Source organism: Bufo gargarizans, chromosome 7 (assembly GCF_014858855.1).
Source record: "Bufo gargarizans isolate SCDJY-AF-19 chromosome 7, ASM1485885v1, whole genome shotgun sequence".
Lineage (NCBI taxonomy): Eukaryota > Metazoa > Chordata > Amphibia > Anura > Bufonidae > Bufo > Bufo gargarizans.
This window is the reverse complement of record NC_058086.1, coordinates 15,047,518-15,071,541: the sequence shown is the minus strand read 5'-3', so window position 1 is coordinate 15,071,541 and position 24,024 is coordinate 15,047,518. Positions and strand designations below refer to the sequence as shown.

Below are 24,024 nucleotides of genomic sequence, written 5' to 3'. Positions count from 1 at the left end.
CAACCCTTCACTAGGTTGCCGAGCGGGTCCTGTGAACCTCCCGAACACAATGTACATTTCCTATTTTTTCTGTATGGCAGCATGGCACATTACCTGCTCAACTGTACAAGGAACAATTGGTTCTTGCAAGTACAGACACTGACACTTCTCTTATGCCAGTCACAACACATTTCCAGTTTAATTAACAAAACTATTCAGATGATGAAGATATAGAGTTATTTTCCCATTTGACAAAAAAAAAAGTTATAACATAACTTCCCAGTTGTGATTCTGTAAGTGCCCCATAGAGATTTCACGGAGGCCGAGCCCACAACATGCAATGACTAGTCATAGACATCCCTGGAAGGACTGAGTGTTGAGCAATCCTCTAAGTATAGTGTACCTGCATTTAAGCTGTGATCGCTGAAGTCTTGTGCTGACAGGTAATTGTGGCATTCAGCACCATTGTACTGTGGTATTAACAACTAACAGGATAATCACCAACAGGACATAGGAAACCGCATAGGGTGAGTACAGCACTCTGCTCTACTACTCAATTATAGGTCTAGAGTATTTGTATAGGACAGTCAGGTATGATGTCAGCTACATTGTACAGCATGTATGGGTGCGGTTTAATGCATCCACCTACCACTGTTTTTCCTGGGGTTACTTAGTAGCTTTGATTTCATGTTCTCCATCATATTTCCAGAGAACTGGACAAAAAGGTAACACTTTTTATCATGCACATAGTTATACACATGTACAACTATGTTATAATGATGATTATATTATATGCGTTTTGTATGTTTTGCTTACTACATATGTAAAGAAACTAGCATTTAAGACGTCTTGGGATGTACAGTATGTGTCAGGCTGCCATTGCTGGTCCTGAAACTCCTCTTGCATGTCTTTTATTAGCATACCGCCTGTGCATGAACTTTTGCAGTGAGACAGGTACTTGGAAACCTCTTTCGTAGCCCCTGAGGAAACGCAGAAAGCATTTAAATTATTTTATTTGTACAGATAATAATAGGGACCACTAATGGTCACAGCTAAAACAAAAAATCTATAACATTGATGTTGATTGATGTTTATTGACTAAATCCTATTTACTAACAGTGCATCAACTAAGCTCTAAATCTCTATTATACCCAATAGACCAGTGATGGCGAACCTATGGCACGGGTGCCAGAGGCGGCACTCAGAGCCCTCTCTGTGGGCACCCGCACCTTGGAAAAAGTCTATGGTGTACCAATATGCTTTAGACTTTTCCTGCCATTGATCAGCACAGGACGCACTATGAACAGCACGGGCAGCGCACTGAATGTAGGTTATTAAGCTATTATAGCTAAATGATAAAGTACATGGAAGATATACTATATTGGTATTCAGGTTAAATTGCCGTGTTGGCACTTTGCGATAAATAAGTGGGTATTTGGTTGCAGTTTCGGCACTTGGTCTCTAAAAGGTTCACCATCACTGCAATAGACCCTTTAACCTCTTCGATCCTAGTTTAGATTTAGTTTGATGGCTGACCACTTTTAATAGAATACTGTAAACCTCCAAACCAGGCTGTTGATTCGATAAGTTGACTGAACGGTGGCAAAGACGTGAAATAGTAGGCATTTGCTACTAAAATGGCACAAATGGTGCCAAATATAAGTGTCGCCTTCCTAAAATTAAAAGTGAATAGTCTTCTCTTCTTATTAAAGGAAAAATCCGAAAATAAAGAAAATAACAACCAAAATGCCCTTAGCTCCAGGTTCTCACCTTCCGATGCCAGCAGATGCATTCTGAATAAAATAGATGCCCTATCAGAATACCGTTGTCCTTTGCCACTATGTTCACATACAGAATTGAGTTGTTCCTGACCCATAAAGAAAATAATCCTCCAATAGTCCTCCATGTCCTTGCTGCCTTGTTCCTATCTGATCTTGAACTTTACCTCTAAAAACTGCTGTCATATAGCTTTTATATATGGTATATCTATGTGATAAACTGTGGTATACCAAGTACAGTACATTAGATGTGGGAGAAATTAGGAAAGTTGCAATATTTTCTATTTCATGTCAATTTCCCTCACATAGCACAGGCAAATTGAAAAAATAGTAGATCGGCCTGTATGTCCCTCAAAAAAGGGAAAAACAAAAAAATAGTGGCAGAAGATGAAATGAAAAAGAATATTCAACTTTATAATGCATTAGTCCAAAACACTGTAATGACCCTTGCTCCTGAAAGGGTTAATAAATATTATACATCATTTGATATGACCATCAACATGTCAGACTAAATTGCCAGATCAGGAAGGTAATAATTTTTTTTTTAAAACACATAAAGCAACAGAGTGAGTTTGTGCCAGGGGCATACACAGATAGGACCCCATAACAAAACTTAGTATGGGCCCCCTGCACCATCCATACAGTTACTCCCAGGTAATGCAACAACCCAGATTTTGTTTTTATTAAGCAGAAAAAATTAATAAATAAAAAGTCATCCTCCACCTCCCCCACTTTATATTAGGTGCTTTATTAATAAGGTGCACATTCTATACACCATATTTCTCAATGTATTTACCGTACACTCGGACAACTGGCACAAATACACTGATAAATCTTTGGCTTCCCTTCTTTTACAAATCTGACTGCCTGCAGCCGCCACTAGAGGGAGCTCTGTGCATAGGAATTTATACAGAAAATTCAGGGGTTGGCAGCACTACTCATCCCACTCATTTGGGTACTGACCAGGAAATGGCTTACAAGCCAAATGGTGCGCGCAGATAGGGATCCTGGCTGGGGGTCCCAACTCATCCAGACAATTCAATAATCCGCAGTACTCGCCGGTAAATGATGAAAATAGTGGTGATTTATTCACTCAAGCAGCCAGTATACAGCGACGTTTCGACCTCAGTTGGTCTTTATCAAGCAGTCTGCTTGATAAAGACCAACTGAGGTCGAAACGTCGCTGTATACTGGCTGCTTGAGTGAATAAATCACCACTATTTTCATCATTTACCGGCGAGTGCTGCGGATTATTGAATTGTTAGGAATTTATACAGTCATCATTTACTGAAATAAAATCTTAAAGGGGTTCTCCAGGAATAACTTAAAATTGCAACCTGTAACATGTCCTATAATGTGAGGAGCGTTTATAGACAACAAAAAGAGAAGGCGCTCATAGGGTGAGTATGTAAGTTACTATTTTCCCTTTCTTGCGGGAGGTAATATGCTCACCTGTCAGAGTTGCACCAAATTGGGTGCAACTTCAATAAAGGCTGAATACTCATGAGGATTGGTTGGTGCCGCCGGCTTTGTCCAAACACTCTTCGGTCAGAGCCAAACCGCCGATCGGGTGAGTGTAAGAGCTGTGGGTTTGGTGGACCAAGGAAGTCCAAGAAGAGCGGACAAAGTGAAGGGCGCAAATCCACAACCAATGGTCAGAAACAATTCGGTTGTGGATTTGCGCCCTTCACTTTGTCCGCTCTTCTTGGACTTCCTTGGTCCACCAAACCCACAGCTCTATAATGTGAGGAGGACTGGGTTCCACCACTTGCAGAGCTGCCTGGGGTGTTGGTGGTCAGGTGGCAGGGCCTCACTACATACTACACTGCTCTACAATAGAAGGCAATGATGTAAACATGGCTATTATATGTCGTTATGGCTGAGCAGCCTGGCAGGAAAACTCACCAGGTTCGCCCCTGAAGAAGCGAGGCAGCGAAACCCGGGTCGGGCAGGAACGAGACGATCTAAAGTGATATTACTATATGCTTTTTGTTGAACAACTCTTGTGAGTAGATTAAAACCTTTTAAAACCATCTGACAAAGGGTACTTCACTATTTTGCCTATCCTTTTGAACCTCATAGAGGCTATTGTGTGTGGAAGACCGGACCCTGCTGGGGTGATAAAGAAAAGGCTTGTGGAGCCCAATGCCATCCATCAGTGACCGGGGAATCTAGTCTAAAGCAGCGCGGTTCCAAACTTTCTATTATCTGCATTGAGTGTGAACACCTACCACACTACTCCAGAGCCTGCAGCAGCGCAAGTATCTGTCCTTATTGGGACACAGGACTGACTTTTATTGTATTGTCTTTCACCAGTAGGTAGTTTATGGAAGTGCCAGAGCATTGTGCATAGTGAGACCCTGCTCCTCACCCTCCTAGGCAGCTTTGCAAGTGGAGGCAACCAGTCCTGCTCACATTCTAAGAAAGGTTGCTGTCGGACATTTTTTAATAATTCCCGGAGAACCCCTTTAAAAAATCTTTTAAGATTTAGCTCCCCTAGTGCCCCCCCCTCTTTCCAGACCCCATAGCAGTTGTGTTTTTTGCCTCCATTGAAGGTGCCTCCATTGTGAAAAGCAGCAAATGATTAGCTGCATTCAGACATTTTTACCATAAACCCAAAAATATCCATCCTGGCAGATCTGGCCCACCAGAGTACTAGAGGAGCTTCTGGTGGGCCCAGGCTCTGATACCATAGTGCAGGGTTCCTCAGCTTCAGTCCTCAGCGCCCACCTGCTGGTCATGTTTTCAGGATTTCTATAGTATTGAGCAGGTGATATAATTAGTGTCCGTGCACCAGGACTTACCTTAGGTATTCATTCTGTGGGATATTCTAAATCATGACCGGTAGAAGTGCCCTGAGGACTGGAGTTAAGAAACACTGCCATAGTGGGCCCTAAATGTCCAGAGAAAGGTTAGAGTTTATTGATGACTAGAAAAAGTACCCGGCCCTGCCCGAGTATGGTCTGGTGTTGGTCTGTTTGTGTGTTTATTGGATTTGTTCCAAGGGTGCCCAGGAGGCCAATCCATTTTTTTATGGCTAAAAAGCTATTGGCCCTATATCCCCGGGCAGTTACACAATTTTTATTTTATTTTTAACTGTCCCCATAACAGTGACCTTGACATCACCCTACCCCCTTAACAGCACCCCACTTCCTTAACAATGACCTTGACAGCATCCAGCCCACTTAACAGTGACCTCCACAGCACCTTGTCCCCTTAACAGTGACCTCCACATCACCACACCACCTTAACAGTGACCTCCATGGCACCCCACTCCCTTAACAATGACCTTCACAGCACCCTGCTCACTTCACAGCGCCCTGCTCCCTGTGGAGGTTGGCACTTGTTTAATAATGTATTCAGTTTGGCTTTCTTTGTTGTATGTATGGAGATTACTCGCTTGTGAAATGTTCAAGGGTTTTCCCCGGAACATGATAAGATAAGATAAGATGCCTTTATTGTCACTGTACAATACAATGTAATACAATACAATGAAATGTTGTTTGGAGCAATCCAATGGTTCAAGCGTTTAGGAGTCTATAGAGGACAGACAAACAAACAGACATTTATATTTATAATGTAGGCATAGGGGTTGGGCCACGAGAATAACTTCCTGGGACCAAGGAACCCCAGTCCGATCCCGGACAGATCATATCTTTGGCAGACAACAATCTGCTACCAGCCATCAAGAATGACTTTTTGCATATCATTTCTAAACCATCTTTGGCCAATATGGTCAGTGAACATTTATCTTATGTGTCTGGGCAGCTTAAATTATATCAGTGGGTACATAATACTTTGTACAATTTACACTTTAACTCTAGAAAAACATACAAATGACTAAATGGTGGTCCAACTGTACTTTTGGCTATGCCTCCACAAACGGCTATGCACAGCAGTGTAGATAAATGTAATAGTGAGAAATAAAAACCTCTTTACAAATCATGCAATAATCTACAGGTTATGGCAACTACTAGACAAATCCAAACAAGAGATGAAAATTTCGGCTCATTCATCAAGCCTACTTAACACATAAAACTGGAACTGTTGCCCACAGCAGTTAATCACAGTGCAGCGCCAGGTTTTCCAGAACAATTTAAGAAGTTAAGCTGAATTCCCCGTTTTGTTTTCTGCTAGACAGTTCTGATAAATGAGGCCTAATGTTATCTGATGTTCATCAGTCGTGGCATGAGTAGCCAATCAATGGCCCATAATTGGGACAAACAGTCAAATGCTTCAGCCAATATTTATCTTGGCTATGGCTGGCTTTACTAATTGTGTTCCAGATCTGAGCTGTTTATTCACTCTTCGGCTGCTATAAGAGATGAAAACAAACAGTGTTTTTGTCTAGTGCCAAAGGGAGAAAACCACGTATGTCCATGGGATGAGAGGGCAAGCTGCAGATTGCTTTTTTCTGTATATCTCTTCATCCTTTGCTGTCAGTGTTGCACTTTGCGTCTTGTTCTCTTCTCCTGGGAAATCATGCACACTGTTTTTGCAAATACATCAATCTGGGAGGGTCTGTTAAAAAAAAAAATGCAAAAACCAGCACTGATGTCGGAAAACGACCGAATCCCTGCAGGATCCCATTTTAGTCAATAGGGTCTATTGCGAACTGCTGGAACAGCCTGTCGGATCAGTTAAACGGAGGTGTGAGCCTACCCTTAGGCTAAACTCAGGTGCTAAAGTCATAGCCAACAGTGAAGAACTATATATGGGCCTCCTGCTTCCAACTGACAAAAGAACTGATAAAGAGAGCTACAAAACCCTCACCAACGTCTATGGTAGAACGAAAACCATTAGTACTATCCCTTACAGGCATCTTTTTCAAAGATGGTGGACCACTTAGCCTACAGGACCCCTGTGAAGCTGCACAGGTTACATATATCATATGTCCACCCCTGCTCAGATAGGCATGTCTAAATATGACATTGCCTAACTATGTGCAGTGCCTAACTATAAGATCAATAACATTAGGCACAGAAATCTACAAACTATTTATAAAAGTTTGTGAACTGGGATAATAATAATAATATGGTGATCTCAGGTGACAAATTACCTTAAAAGTAATACAAAAAGTGGAAACAACAAAAAATGCACAAAAACTCTAAAAACATAAAAAAGACAAATAATGACTATAGGGCTCACTTATGAACTATGGTACTGTTTTTCTCCTGTTTTCTGGTCCAAAAAAGTCACAGATGGCGTTTGTGACTTACGGTATTTGCGACTTTTTTGCAACATTTTGGTCTCTACGTCAATTCTGCAAGAGTTCCATCTTCTAGATGAAACCTCCAGATTAGATCGGGATTATGGCACATTTACTATGTGCGACTTTTCAAAATCTTGAAAAATGTCATGTCTCACGCCAGGCAACCCCTTGGTCTACTTTTACACCTAGAGGTGTAAACCACGTTACACTCCCGCCTAGGTTGGCCACCGATGTTCACCCCCAAAAGCCAGACAAGCAGACTCCGCTAGGCCACGCCCCTGCTGCCAACAAAGAAAAATGACTGGAAGAACGTCGGGTGAGCTGCCGGGGGTAGGGTTAGTTTGTGATGCGGCTCACACTTAGACAGCACAATGCTGCTGTCTAAGCGTGAGCTACTGAAAAGGAGGACATCCCTGCGTCGGTTCAGGACCTGCGCCAAACAGAGGACAGAGAGTCAATAAACCAGATTGTCCGGCCTAAAACTGTGTGTGAAACCATCTTATTGGGAACCTATGATGTTGAAAATGCAGTGCAGCCTGCAGGCAGCATGTTATAGAGCAGGAAGAGCTGAGCAGATTGACATATAGCTTTGTGTTAAGAGTCAGTAAAACTTGCCATTTACACATTTATATCTCTGCTCGTTATGGGATTATGAGTCCAGTGGGTGGTCGTACTTAGTGACTGACAACTATACACACAGGTCTAATTCATACGTCAGTGTTTCAGTCACTGTTTTGGTGAGTGATTGTGAGCCGATACCAGGTGCGGGTCAAAAACAGAACAGGAGCAAATCTTTCCATTATACCTTATCCCTGTAGCTCCACTCCTGATTTTTGCTCACAATCACTGATAAAAATCACTGACCAAACACAAAAAAATAATAAAAACAGCCCCTTATACCTTGTATATAGTGTTTTGCGTCGCAGGTACCAGATTGCGAAGTGGGTAGGTATTCACATACAGTCTAGTTGTGTTTTTGGTTGGACCGCGCTGCCTCAAATAAGTACCAGAAGAAAATTCATTAAGTCAGAGCCATTTGAACTGATGGACATGGTAAACATCGAAAACCACCCGAAGCCTCCTTCACTCCTTTACGTGCTTCTGTGGAGAACCAAAGGTCGCAGCAATAGTGAAGCACAGTCACCCAGGGTCAAATATAAAAGGGGTTTATTATACTCATAATATTTCAAAAGAATAAAAGCAGTGTATACAGAGATCAAACACCCGAGCCGGGTTTCGCTCCAAGCTTCGTCATTGTGGCTTCGGGTGGTTTTTCGATAGTTACGCATGTCCATCAGTTCAAATGGCTCTGACTTGATGAATTTTCTTCTGGGACTTTTTTGAGGAAGCGTGGTCCAACCAAAAGCGCAACTGACCAAACACTGACTGTGTGAAGGCATCCTTAGGCTTCATTCACACGTCCTTGGAACACGGTCCGTGAGATACCGGACTGGCATACTGCTATCATCTATACGAGTGTATTACTGTACTGCGGCGGCGGCACAAAGGGCACAGCGTCATAGCAACCAATGATGCTGAGCGCTCCTGCACTAAACAGGATGCCAGTCCCGTATCTCACGGACCATGTTCCACGGACGTGTGAATGAAGCCTTAGAGATGGAAGGCTGTCAGTCTTTCAGTAGGACTTCCATTGGACTCCCATAATGAGCAGCCCTTGTTGTACTGGTAATCAGTCGTCCATGCACTGACTTCCTAGTGAGCTTGTGATAGATCAGTGTTATACACAGTAACCAATCAGAGGAGGCAGAGCTCCAGGGAGGAGCGAGAGAGCAGCAGCCTGAACCAATGATGAGACAGGAGGTGTATCTCAGACTACCACAGGCTCCCTTTAGATGCTGTAGGTAAACTATAGTCACAGGTCACAACTCTGTCCTAATGGAGCTGAGCTATGACAGCCAAAGAGCAAAATCTGCATAAGGACTCATGCACGCGAACGTGTGACGGCCGGGCCCATGCTGCAGACCGCAAATTGCGGTCCGCAATGCACGAGCACCAACCGTAGGGCCGCTGCATGCAGACGCAGGACCCATTCACTACTTTTTTGTGGTGCAGACGCACAGACAGAAAACCCATGGAACCACTCTGTAGGGCTTCCATGGGCTTCTGATCTGTGCCTCTGTATCGCACCGGACCGCATCGTATCTCCTGGCTTGTGGATCCATTCAAGTGAATGGGTCCGCAACCGTGATATGGAGTGCACACGGCCAGTGCCCATATATTACAATATGGGCGCGGCCAGGCAACGGCTGCGTGCATGAGCCTTAAAGTTATTCAATCAACCACTGGAGGTACTGACTAAGGCCTCTTTCACACTGGCCTGTGCGCCCCGTTGCCGCATTGTGGTCCGCAAAATGCGGGCCGCAATACACGAGCACAGTCCGTGGGGCAGCCGCAGCGGATCGCAAAAAGATATGACATGTTCTATCTTTTTGCGGAACGGAAGTACGGGACAAAAACCCACGGAAGCATTCCGTAGTGCTTCCGTAGGGTTCCGTTCCGCACCATTCCGCATCTCCGGACCCATTCAAGTGAAAAAAACGGATGATGTCCGTGTTGCATACTTTTTTTTTTTTTTAAGGACCCATTGTAACAATGCCTTTTCTTGTCCACAAATCAGACAAGAATAGGATATGTTCTATCTTTTTTTGCGGGACTGTGGAATGGATATACGGATGAGGCCAGCACACAGTGTGCTGTCCGTTTTTCTGCGGATCCATAAAAATAAATGGGTCCATGTGCGATCTGCAGAATGTGGATCGGACCAAAAATATGGTTGTGTGAATGGGGCCTTACACTCACTTTAATATACTGTATCCCTGATTGTCTAGAGTTGTTAAAGGGGCTGATGGCAACATCAATGATGACCAATGGGGTTGTATGAGATTAGAAAAAAGAATCCATGAGTTGTGTCTGGTTTTGTAATTCAGCCTCATGCAAGTCCTCATCCAGGGAGAGGATGATTAGTATTAGGACCTGCCACTGTATGGCACTGTGTATAGGGGGTACTATCTGGAATTATAGCTGGAGGCACTCTGTGTTATTCTTAGTATTATTCAAGTACTTTGTGGTGTTATTGTGGTACTTTTTGATCACTGTATGGCTGTACTATTTGGTGACTATGGTGGTAATAACCAGTCACTGTATGGTGGTATTGAGTATTGGTATGGTTTCAATATTCAATAACTATAGAGCAGTGTTATCAGTCACTATAGTGGTACTTATTAATTTGGTCACTGTATTTAGGATTTACCATAACAATGTCAATTCAATTAAAAGGGTATTCCAGTAATTTCAAGTTATTCCCTATGCCCCAAAATAAAAATAGCAACAGGACAAGCATGTGCAATGCCGCTCTATTCATCTCCATGAACTGGTGGAGACAGCCGAGTATAGGGCTTGGCTATTCCCAGCAGGTCCCGTAGAGTTGAATGAAGCAGTAGTCCACATGCCTGACCTGCAGGGTACGAGACCCTAGTTATCATGATCAGTGCGGATCCCAGCAGTAGGACTCCAAATGATCTAATATGTATCCTCTATCCTGTGGATAGGGGATAACGTGAAATAAAAATAACCAGAATACCCCTATAACTTTGAAAAATGCTCTTCTGTGTTTGTACACGGTACTCTTATGGAGAAGTAATGTGCACATAAATCTAGGTAGACATTCCTTGTTCATGGATTATTTCCATAATAACATATGGGCTCCATTGAGTTACGCTAAAATCTGTGTGCTTGATGAAAAACACTCACTGCCAAAAGGTTTATACTATAACTTACACCCCAAGTTATGGGGGTTCAGTAGACATCAGGCACAGTCAAGTACCCTAACTAATACAGCAGGGATGGTGGTGTTGGGAAGAGCGGTGCTAGTTCACTCCCGCCTGCCTGTACACGTTACCTACCTATCATTCATAGCATCTCTCATGGGGTACAGTGTTTTTAATCCTTTAGTTAGCTCACCTATTACTTTTTTCACGAGTTTTAAATAAAAATAAGTTATGTTTTATTAGTCTGGGACAAGAGTGGTTAGTAGCCGTTTAGGCATAAGTGGTTGTTTAATTAAAAACCCTTCCCAGATAGGGTCCTCTGCAGGAATCACATAATAACATATGTAGAACATGACAAAAAGGTTTACATAATAGAATGAATCAGTAGTATAACACTCAATATTGTGTTGTGACTACAGAGAATCCTACACACCTTCTTGTCTCTGTAAAATTGCACTTTAAATTACCTTTTCCATTTCAGAACATGCTTTGATCTAGGAGTTCATGTATGAAGGGTCTGTCAACTGCACATGCCCAGAGGCTGCTGAATAAGTCAAATAACACTGAGTCACAAAACAAAGTAATAATAAAACAGTCTACATACAGGATATGTTGTAACCAGCATTGTGCCACGATCGCCTGGCTGCATTGTGGTAACATGCCACATCAAAGCTTCCAGCATTTGGACAAGAGTCCGGTATCTTTTTTTGCTAATGCAACTCTTAAGGTGAGTTGCCCGATTGTCGGGCAGATTATAAGGGGCAAATGTTCCTACAAACATTCATTCCCAATAATTGTCCCTCTAATGGTGACGCAGATCACCCGATGAACGAGTGAAAAGCTGATTCCTTTGGTGAAACAATTGTTCATGTGGACACCTAAATTATCATTTCTGAGCAGCAGGATGTGTCATCTGAACTCTGCTGCCCAGAAACAATGCAGCTATATAAGTACTAGCGACAGTAGTAGCCACCACTTGTCCTCACACTGTGGAGGTGATTGCTGCATGTACATGTGCAGTACCCCAGTCCTGGGGGTATCTGCAAATGCTTATCATGTATTGTTATTGTATGCATTGTTAGGCCATATGTTCCAGGTAGAGAAGATATGGTTGACAATGGTTGGCAGAAACAGGGCTAAGCACCCTGTGCCTCCTCTCTTGGTAAGAGTTGGCTAGTCCTACTTCCTGCCAGGAGGAGTTCCTAAGTAGACCGCTAGGAGGAAGCACAAGCCAGTGCTCCTACTCCTGTGAACCAGATCCGGTACTCCTATGAGATCATCAAATCAAATCACTATTTCCAAAAAACCTCAGTGTGCCTAGACACTGCTGCAGATGAGGGACTAAAGCTCAGACACCCATCACCTAGCTAACAACCAGGCCAGATTAAAATCAAGCCTGTATCACACAGTGGACACCTACTGTAGATCCAAACGTGCCTGCAAGTGCTATTAAATTGCTATTCAACCAGCCACCATACCTCCTCATCCGATGCCAGAAACTGCACTTTGTACTTAATACTGCTAGATCTGCCACAAATTAGTACAATGTGACACAAAGCCTCATCAGGGTGACTACCACTCCCATCCTCTGCACTGGTTCCCTAGGGGCTCGCTGCCGTAGCAGTTCACCTCTAAGCAATAAGTATAGGGGGTAGTAACAAATAAATAAAATTTAAGATTTAATCAATCATGGATAAAAAAAGGCACTTGACATGGACAAACAAACCACATGTGGGCATACATAGCAAAAGAGTCCAAATTGAAAAGGGAAAGCATGGGGAAGATGTATATAAGTAAGCAACTACGGTACATAGCATATCTGTTAAAAACCATAGTAATCCTGGAAAACCCCTTTAAGGGCAACCAAAAACTGAAGACCAAACCCCATGTCTCCTCCTAAATCCTACTTAGGGCTCATGCACACCAGCGTGTGTGCGCCGTGACTGTGCTGCGGACTGCAAATAGAGGTCTGCAATGCACGGGCACTATCCGTGTGCATGCCGTTGGATGCGGACCTATTCACTTGAATGGGTCTGTGATTCGCAAGAGAGGGTCCACACCACACAAACAATAGGAAATGTTCTATTTTTTTGCAGTACGGAGGCACGGACCGAAATCTACGAAGCTCTTCCGCAGGCTTCCAATCTGCGCCTCCGCTCCATATCTTAAGGATTACGAACTCATCCAAGTCAATGGGTCCACATCCGTGATACGGACTACACATGGCTGGTTCCTGTATATTGTGGACCCGCTGTTTGTCGGTCTGCAATACCAGCATGGGGAACACATGTGCCTGAGCCCTTATAAGAGAGTCCTCCTTTCCAAGATCAGTTCTGTGTTTTTTTTGGTCTGTCTAGACCACCATCTGATGAAAAGGGGCTTAAAGGGGTATTCCAGGATAGGCCAGTAATATCTGATTGGCAGGGGTGTGACATCCCAGTTTTTAAAGAGTAGCTGGTGCCAGACGATAGTGCCTGAATTAAAGTCTGAATCAAATATTGATGGCCTATCCTGCTTTTCCTGATGCCGTTTTGAAGGCCAAAACCAGGAGAAAATTCAAAAAAGAGAAGTTATATCTGTCCTTTATACTTTCTCTCCTTTTATCGTCCACTCCTGATTTTGGCTTCCAAAACTCCATCAGGAAACCCAAATGTGTGAGCGTGCCCTTAGGATTATGGCGCAGAATCCGCTTGTAAAATCCGCACAGAAATTCATGCACTCCACCACTGATTTCAATGGGAATACCATAGGGTAATCAGGTAGTATTAAATTGATTCAGGATGCCCGGTCTCAGATATGGAGGGAATATATATTCAGTTTTTTGTCAGTAACATGTAATGTATAAAGACTGAGAGTTGTGAATGATAAAGGACGCTTATGGACAGTGATGGAAGATTAAAGGCTCTCAGGGGTAAGGAGATCTGACAGTCTTTTGTCTTGTTAAAGCTCCTTACCCTCACACTGCGCTCGCGCAGATTGAAGCCAGCCAGCAATGAAACTGAAGCGCGCTGTGTAGCGAGGGTAAGGAGATTTTACAATCCGTGCGTGCGCAGTGTGAGTGTAAGGGGATTTGACAAGACAAAAGACCGTCAGATCTCCTTACCCCTGAGAGCGCACGCGCTGTGTCTGTGCGCGCTTCCATGAGTCAACGCTCACTGTAATTTTTACTTATCCATGCCCTGGTACTGCGCTTCAAGTGAATGGGTCCAGTGCGGGTGCCATGTTCACCTCACGCATTGCACCTGAGCGGAAAACTCGCCCACGTGAAAGGGGCCTTAGGCTGGGACTACATGGTCAAATGCGTGTGACAGCAAATCGCTGAAAAGTTGCACAACAAAAAAACATTGTGCAACTCAGGCTAAGTTCACTTCTTCGTTTCATTTTCCATTCTTCTGATCCGTCAGAAGAACAAGAAAAAAAAACGGTCCTGTAAAAAAAAAAAAAAAAAAATGATCCTGTGCATTGGGGCCCATTAACACAAACGTAAAACGTAAAAGATAGGATCATGCCCTATCTTTTACAGAGCAGGGACACGGATCAGAAGCCCACGGAAACTCAGAAGCGCTTCCCTGGGCTTTCAGGTCTGTGCCTCTGCACCGCAAAAGATAGGACATGTCCTATCTTTTGCCATATTTTGCTGATCGCGGACCCATTCAAGTCAATGGGTATGCACCGCAATACAGGATTCACACGACTAGTGCACGTGCATTGTGGACTACTATTTGCAGTCAGCAGCACGGGTATGGCGACCATGAGGCCATGTGAATAAGCCCTAAATGATGCACAGGTTCTTATCTTTTTACAGGTTCCATTTTTTTACAGGATGTTTTTTTTTTGTACAGGATCAAAAAATATATTTTTTCTGACAGGATCCTTTTTTTTTACACGATACGTGTTTTTTTCATTTTTTTTCAGTTCTTCTGGCAGATCATAGGAACGGAAAATGAAACGGAGATGTGAACACTTCCTTACCGGCAACTTGCTGTCACGGGACTGTTTTAGAGCTGTGATTTGGCTGTAAAAACACACCAATGTCACAAAATGATCGCAGGCAATTCACGTGTCGCACACGACTTACATTAAAATCACTAGAGAAAAAGTCAGGTGCAAAACAAAATCCATCAGGTTTGGCTTTTCGAAATGGTCGCATTGAAGTTGCAACCTGTCACGTGTTCCATTGGCAATCTTTAGATGCAGTGTTGAGCGACACCTGTGATGGTGTAGCTCCAACCTAAAGGGGCACTAACACGACCGTAAGTGTTTTTCAGTCCGCAAAATGCAGATCCACAAAATACAGATAACGTCCATGTTGCATCGGGTTTTTTTTGCGGACCCCTTGGCTTCAGTGGGTCCGTGAACCCCATTTTACAGCCAATTATAGGACATGTTTTATCTTTTGCGGAAAACAGAGATACAGGTATAGAAAGCACACTGTATGTCAGTTCCGGAAAAGATAGAAACTGTCCTATTCTTGGCTGCAAATGCAGACCACTGACCCACTGAAGTCAACAGTTTTGCAAAAAAACGGATGTCAATCATATTTTGCATATTTGCATTTTACGGATACATATGATCATGTAAATGTCCCCTAAAATAGTTGCACAAGTTGCAGACAAGTTATACAAATGTTTTTGTCACACAACACCTCTGATCATATATAGTTGTAACATTAGACCTATTTGAGGAATCAAAAGGGAGGAAAGGCTTATGTCTCTCCGCTTTCTTCTATCACTCCTAAATGTGCTTTCCCTTTTTTGCATTTTACTTGGAATATAATACTTTCAATTAAATGCTATCCTTTCTATAATGAAAAGTTTTTTAAAACTAATTTCTGTATTTAGGGTAGGCTCATGTAAATCTGGGAATCTATTCTGGCAGAGGAGCAGACGACGGGAACAATCGTATCCAGCGTAGCTGGACATAGCCGTGCACCACTGGGAGCCGCTGGATGCCCATTCACTATAATAAGATCGGGTGGGTTTTCAGCCTAAATACCGTCATTCTGCTGGAAAATGCAGCTGCATACAGGGTACATTAACTCCGATAGTCTGCTCCTTTGAAGGAACAGACTACTGGATTTACCAGCCATAGATGTGAACCTACCCTAAGGGTCCATTCACACGACCGTGTGTGTTTTACGGATCCGTGGATCCGCAAAACACGGACATCGGCGACATGTTCTATTTTTTTGGGGATCGGAATTGCAGACCCGGAAGTGCGGATCCGCAATTCCAGATCCGGGCAGCACATCATGCTGCCCCATAGAAATGAATGGGTCCGCAATTCCATTCTGCAAAATGCGAAACGAAATTGCGGACATGTGAATGGACCCTAACTCACATTTTCCGATCTGTTCTGGTCCTATGGCGAACATGCAGGGCCATGGCAGTTCGAATACTTACCTTCTCCTTGTCGCTTGGTCCCAGCTCCTTCAATTTACAGCACTACAGAAACTGACTAGCAGGGAACTGTAGCACCATGAGCTGAAGAAGCCAGAACCGAGCGGAAGGAAGCAGGTTGTCAGGCTATCCTCCGTGAGTCCGGCAGGAAGAGGCGGCTGCTGAAAAGGCTTTGAACCCTGGACAACCCCTTTAAACAGTTGGGGAAAGGATTTTGAGATTAAAGGGAATCTGTCACCTGGTTTGAGCATATTAAAGGGGTTGTCCGGGTTCAGAGCTGAACCCGGACATACCCTTATTTTCACCCCGGCAGCCCTCCTGAGCCTGGCATAGGAGCATCTCATGCTCCGATGCGCTCCCGTGCCCTGCGCTAGATCGCGCAGGGCACAGGCTCTTGTGTTTTCAATAACACACTACCGGGCGGTAACTTCCGCCCAGCAGTGTGTTCGGTGACGTCACCGGCTCTGAGGGGCGGGCTTTAGCTCTGCCCTAGCCGTTTTACTGGCTAGGGCAGAGCCAAATCCCGCCCATCAGTGCCGGTGACGTCACCGGGCTGCCTGTCAGCCCCATAGAGAGCCCGGTATGTCACCGGAACTCAGAAAAATGCCTTTGCCCTGCGCGATTTAGCGCAGGGCAAAGAAGAGCATCGGAGCATGAACTGCTCAGATGCTCATGTCAGGGGGGCTGCCGGGGTGAAAATGGAGGGATGTCCAGGTTCAGCTCTGAACCTGGACAACCCCTTTAAGGTGTTACTACTGCCATGTACAATACGATACCTTATTTCTTGCTGTAGTCTTCATTTTGTGTTTCGTGGTTTCATTAGCGATAAAATCCACGTTTTATGTTATGCAAATGAGTGTCCAAGGTGCCCAGAGGGGCAGCAGATGACAGATTTCCTTTAAGGGCCTGGACTCCAGTCTTATACATTGTAGCAAATTAGCAGGGATATTTGTTCAACTGCTAAAGCAGCGAGCCTCTGATCAGTCCAGAGGATGGGAGTGGTAGTGGCCCTGATGAGATGTATCACGCTGTACTCCCTCAGGCCATCATTCCCTAAGGATCGGTGCAGTGGAAATATAGCCCTGTTCCTGCCAACCATAACCTCCTCTGCTAGTACACACGGCCAGAACATAAAAATACATTACATAACTATATACAATAAATGTGCTAAATCCCCCAGGTCTGGGGTACTGCACTATGCATGTATTAGGCCTTATTCACATGGTCATTGTTTGGTCAGCATTTTACATCAGTTTTTATTATCCCAAACCAGGGGCTCGACCAAAACACAGAACAGGTAATCCTTCCATTATACCGTATCTTGGTGGAGGCTCCACTCCTGGTTTTGGATAATAATCACTGATGGAAAACACTGACCAAATCACTGAAGTGTGAATAAGGCCTGACGGAGTCCAGACTAAATACAACAGTATCCACTCTTCAGATGAAAGGAGGATTCACTATACCAGAATGCAGCTTGTGAATGTAAACAGGAGTGTTCTCATTCACTGACAGCAAACCGACATCTAGAAAATAGTGAGAAAGTCAGCAGGATTAACCCTATTAGGTTCAAGTGAAGATCGTATCCCCCTGGACTACTTATTTTAATGTATTTCATTCAATTTGTTATCAGCTGCCAATATTTTTAGTCATAGTTATTGATGATTGATGTACATGGTTCAGTGCTTGTTTTATATGAATGAAATAAATGAAACTAAGTAATCCAGGAGGACATTATCTTCACTTAAAATAGCCATAATGCCTGGTATGACTGATGTTGGCTCAAATGCACCGAGGACGGACCCTAGCAACTCTGTGCACCCTAGCTCCTCCCCTCTGCTTCTCAGGACACTCCCCCTCTACCTGGATACCTGACCCTGTCATTTGAGGAGGGGGAAGTGTATGAGGAAGTAGCGCCCTACTAGGGACATAACTACAGTGGACATCAATACCTTAGTTAGAGGTTCATTATTACCCATTTCTTATTTACCAAAAATAACTAAATTTATTAGTTAGCTATTAATCCTGCTCCTGAGAACACTTCTGATTTGTCATATCTCTAAAATGTGGTAACAATGCCTCCCAACATGTTTCGTTAGCACTCTAGCATCATCAGGGGTACCAGGCATAGACACCCGCGGACCCTGTGTCGGGCTGTTTATAGTTTCAGTCTAAAGGCTCGCCTTTCTTACTACGTTTTAATAGCGTTTCAGCACTTGTAGAGATATGACAAACCAGTAGGAGCAGGATTAATAGCGATCTAAAGCGGTTGTGCACACTGCTGTGATCGGCTCTCTAGCCTATCGAACACATGTTATACTAATTGCTGATTGCCGGTCTGCTGGGGGGTTTTGAAACACAGTTTGGTCTTAAAGCCTACCAATAAATGCCACAAAGTTTTATGAATTTTTAGGAAATGAAATGAGTAAAAAAAAAAACTCTAACTAAGGTACTGATGTGCATTAAAACACCCCTAATTTATCTAGGTCCCAAGTGTGCAACTATACCTATAGTGGGTCCTGGGAGCACCAGCCCTGAACTATTTTTTCTGTTCACAGCATGAAAACACTGTTGCTCAATGAATATAAATTCCTATTCATTGAGCTCCCCCTAGTGGTGCCTGCAGGAAGCCAGTTTTGTAATATTCGAAGGGAAGCAGTATGGGGAAGACTCATCAATGTGATGTGAATCCACTGGGAAATCTGGTGTTCAGAAAGCCATATTTTTAAGCACCGATTCCACTCTGGCCAACATAGAAGTCAGATAAATTCGATGAGGCCGAGGGCAGCTTTTTTATGTCAATTTTTTTCATAAATTTTCTTCAATTCAGTAAAAATCAATACATAAATTCATCAGAAATCTGGGGCCTCCTGATTTGCATTATGCATTTTCTGGGAGTGTCTAAAGGAGGAAGAGCCTATACTAAGTTTTGCTTTGGGGTCCTATGAGATCTGTGTACACCCCTGGGAAGTACTGATTAAATGATGCACATTGTGGGGAAAGAAGAATAGGACTTGTAATATAACTTACCCATCAAACACAGGCACAGTCTCTAGAGGTAATTTTTTAGCCTTCGCACGATTTTGCAGTGAATGCGTAAACCCTTGTGTACATGGCGGAAATGTGAATACAGCAACCAGATGTTATGCTGGGCAGATTCCCCCCCATGAACCCAGTGTTATAAACTTACAGTCCTGACCAGTGAGCCACCCTGCTTCTCGTCATATGATTGTACTGAATGAATGGCCGCTCCCCTCATAATGAACAGATAATGAATAGCCCCCGGACCATTAGGAGGGGGACCCATGGCAGAATTGGCATTAAGCCAGATTTGAACTTTATTTGACCCTAGGTGGTGTTGTTAGGGTAGGAGGGCAGAGAAAGGTAGATTTGGGCGGGAGAGTTTCCCGCTGTTATGGTTAAGGTTTCTGGGCTGATGTGTTTTGCCCAGCAACCTCATTTGATTGGTTCTCAGGTGGGCCTGTGAATGATCTCGGGCTAGGGCAGTGTTTTGGGAGGCCCCCGGAGATAGGGCTCTGATTGGTTGTAAGACCTCTGGAAGTGAATAAGAGGGCGAGAGACACAGGCTGTGGTGCCTTTTTTAAGTGACCTGCGGCTGTCAAGCGGACCGTTTGTGCCCCGCCCGCCCTCCCAAAGAAATTTCAGTCAAGTATAATAGCGTTGTGATTGGGCTATGGCGCTGTGAGTGGTGAGGATAGTCGTCCCCGATATGGGGATGGACTTGTTTATGTGTACATTTGATATTGTACTGCTGAAGTTAAGTCCGAGTCTATGACTGGACTTTGTTATGATTATGTTTCAAGTTATAATGTTATTAAGTTAATAAACAGGCCATGACTTTAACTCCACTCTCTGTTTATGTGTATTATAAAAAAAAAAATAATAATTAAATAGATAAATAAGAAACAGTTTAGGTATGGGTGGTTTTTGGTGTAAATGCTATGGCAATCTATATGGCATATTCTGCCATGAGGGGCAAAGCTTCATGCAGATGAGTGAAATGTATGATCCTGTTAGAAGTCCGAGACCTTTTATAGGTTTAGTGGATGAGCGCCAAATATTGACATACTCTGGTAATATGAATCAGAACAAGAGCTAACATGAAAGGTATGTAACCTGCGGCTTTCACTTCCCACAATAATGCAAAATATTCAAGCACACAGAAATATTGATAATTCATTTATGAAGGTCAAAGTCAAGGTCCTGGTTTAAAGGGGTTGTCTGGGATAATGAAAAAATCTAGTAATTCTCCCGAATGCTGTAAAAATAAATAGTACATACTCACCTCTTTTTGCTGCGCTGTTCTCTGTGCCGCTGGTGTGGTCCTTCTCCCGCTGTCTGTTTACAGTGATGTGCAGGTATACAGCACATGACCTCTTCAGCCAATCTCTGTCCTCAATGGTATAGCAGTGCTGAAGAGGTCAGGTGCCATATACCTGCAAGTAACCCCTGCAGTCTGTAAAGAAGCAGCAGGAGGAGGAACAGACCAGCTGCGCAGAGAACCCCACAGAAGAAAGAGGCGAGTATGTAATTTTTTGTAATACCAAGCAGAGCACCGTACATTGTATAGTGGCTGCAGTTGTGTGCCCAGGGTGTTTGCCACCCGGGACGGGTCATTTCTCTGCCCCCCCCCCCCCAATACTTGACCTCTTACATCCAGGGACATCTCCTGTCATGTAGACCTTCTCTTTCCTCTTCTCCTCCGTTAGACCGCCATGACAAATTCTTTCAGCCACATCTCTTCTCTACAGAGTTTGTAACACAGACACGTTAGATGTCTAAATTTTTCCATGAACCACCCCATCCTGGTGTCCCCACAGTGTCATCCTGCTGCCACCCCCAATACCTGTGCCCATTGTGCCCCCCAATGCCCCAGGCACTATACTGCTGAAAAAATAGTGACCCAAATAGACATAATTGGGGTCATTTATCAAACTGGTGTAAAGTAGAACTGGATTTACAAAAGAGCTGTCAAATATGAAAGGTGGAATCTGATTGGCTGCTATGGGCAACTAAGCCAGTTCTACTTTACACTAGTTTGATAAATTACCCAAAATATCCCTATAGTGTCTACAGCAGCTATAATGTCCCCTAGAGTGCCCCCAGAAATAATAACACCTTATATTATGCTCCAGGCAATAATCCCTGTATATTATCCCCAGAAATAATAGAATGCCTCCCCAATAGCAACGTCCCCCACGCTGCCTCCCACACAGTAGTGCCCCCCACACTGCCCCCAATACAGTAGTGCCCCCCACATTGCCCCCAACACAGTAGTGCCCCCCACACTGCCCCCCAGACAGTAGTGTCCCCCACACTGCCCCTACACAGTAGTTTCCCGCACACAGTAGTGTCCCCCATACTGCCCCCAACACAGTAGTGTCCACTACACTGCCCCCACACAGTAGTGTCCCCTACACTGCCCCCCACACAGTAGTGTCCCCTACACTGCCCCCACACAGTAGTGCCCCCACACAGTAGTGCCCTCACACAGTAGTGTCCCCCACACTGCCCTCACACATTAGTGTCCACCACACTGCCCTCACACAGTAGTGTCCACCACACTGCCCTCACACAGTACTGTCCCCCACACTGCCCCCCCACAGTAGTGTCCCCATATAGTAAATTTCCCCCCACATGGTAATCCTTCCCATAATAATTTGCCCTCACACAGTATCCCACCATATCCCCCCCCCCACGTCCTCCTGTGTGCACCCCCCTCATGTCCCCCAAAGTTGGCACATAAAATAAAATAAATTTATTTTTCCCCCACACAGTATCCCACCATATTTTCACCACACACATACTCCTGTGTGCACCCCGGCCCCCTCATGTCCCCCCCAAAGTTGGCACATAAAAGAAAGAAAAGCAAGAAAAAAAAAACTAAAAGCTAAATACTTACCTGCGCTTGCTCGCAGAGTCCCGGCACTGTGCTGCTGAGTCCCGGCACAGGCGCGCGTGCGATGATGTCATCACACGCGCCTGCGCCGGGATTTCACTACCGCATATGCTTGAGGCCTACTAGGCCTGAAGCCTATGGCGATGATCGGCGGCGGGGCAGGGAACTATGTGCTCCGCTCCCTGCCGCAGTATGTGGGTGTCCGTGCTTCAGCAGTGAGCGCTTTCATCTGTATTGATGGAAGCGCTCATTGCTTCTGGGCCTGCTGGCACCCCCGTGAGAGCTGGCACCCTTGTGGTGCCTAAAAAGTCTCATCAGTTACCAAGGGATTCCACAGGGAGCTTCTGAATCTCTGGGCCTCGTTGCCAATGTGCCATTTCTTTGGACAGTTCTAACACCTGGCAGTCTGACAATTCCTGCGTTTTACAAGTAATTACATTAATTAAAGGCTGAAACACTGGGGACATTTGCAGAAATGTTACAGTCAAAATAATGAAACCTGTTTTTCAGGACACTGTGAAATGGGGCATTATTATGAGGTGTCCTCTTTCTAAATAGGCTTAGAGAAGACTTCCAAGACTGAAACCCAATCCACTTTTCCTAAAGAACTAAAACATCCTGCAAGGAAATGCTGTACTTTTCATGATTACGGGGCATCTTGCCTTAGCTGTTGATATGAGCTGAGAAGAGCAATTCCAAAGATTTGTCTTACAATAGGCACCTGGAAATTAAAAAACTTCAGTCGGAAAATAACTCAGATTGACTTCTATGATTGAGCGCTGTGAACATGATCTGTGATATGTGCAGAGGTCACTGTGCAGGGAGGGGGAGGAGATGAGCTATCACCCTCACTTGACTACGAGTTGTAGTCCAGAAGTCAGCAGCCTCCAGCATTCCAGGTGTTGTAAAACTACATCTCCCATCATGCATACTTGCTTGGCTGTTCTTTGAAGTCCCACAGAAGTTTACCGAGCATGCTGGGAGTTGTAGTTTCACAACAGCTGGAGTGCTGAAGGTTGCTGATGCCTGTTGTAGTCAATGGTTTAATCAGCCTCCTGGCTGATATAATTAAGATTTAAAGGAAATGTGTCATCAGAAAATGATCTATAGTTTAAAGCACATTTTTATGTTAAACAAGTTTTTAAAGAATTTTTGGTGATGCTATTTTTTTATTTTCCATGTCAATAGCTATGTTTAAACAAAAAAACATAAATCCTGCAGTTTTCACACTGGCCACAATCCATATAATCCCTTGGTTTCCTGCAAAACAGAAGATTAATTAGTCTTAAATAAGTAGATCAGGCCTGATCTATAACCTAAATCTGCTAGAATCCCAACGACCAATTTTTTTAACTACCGACTCATCTAAACCCCATCTAGCCACCTCTGTAGCTGCCTCAATTCTAAAGGAATGAGAGGATATATTAAAGGAACTAAGCCCCAAGGCTTCCATGCATTTTTTAAGGACAGAACAGAATTGAAACTTAGTCAAAGGTGAACCATCTTTATAAATCAAAAAGGGGGCAGGCCCAGCTGGCCGAACCTCAAACCATAATCTAATAATGGGCATAATTTAAACCCTACCCAAGAATTTATACAAATTACTCAACCCTTACCAAACTGATCAGTTTTGGAACGACTCAGGAAGATCTCAACAATTTTAGCCCTCAAATATACGTCAGAAAATTCCAACCCATTACAAGACGTCCGACTATGAGCAACCAACTCACTAATACGCAACGCAGCAAAGAATGCTAAAATGACGGCTGTATGAAACAATAAAACTTCAAAATTGTCAAAACAAACGCTAAGTAAGATCCCATACAGCTTCTCCAACAAATCAATAGAGATAGGTCTCCTATTATCCACTCTACTACCACTTTTCCGATAACCCCTTTATTGTCTGTCCTCAATAATATTCTCTTGTTACTAAATTCAGAATCCCAAA

The 24,024-nt window shown here is 43.9% G+C and overlaps 1 protein-coding gene across 4 annotated transcripts in view; it reads left to right on the top strand.

Annotated features, from left to right (window-relative positions):
• Positions 1–359: 359 nt before the first annotated feature.
• CHL1 (cell adhesion molecule L1 like) overlaps positions 360–24,024 on the top strand; it is a 117,392-nt gene continuing 93,727 nt past the window's right edge. Inside the window, exons 1-2 of one of the 4 annotated variants that reach the window (XM_044302093.1) lie at positions 360–506; positions 3,840–4,014. The gene's annotated coding sequence lies outside the window, so the exon portion shown is untranslated. Of the gene's footprint in view, positions 507–613; positions 705–3,839; positions 4,015–15,289; positions 15,732–24,024 lie in introns of those variants that run through there. The other 3 variants (XM_044302092.1, XM_044302095.1, XM_044302094.1) reach the window with 3 other exon arrangements.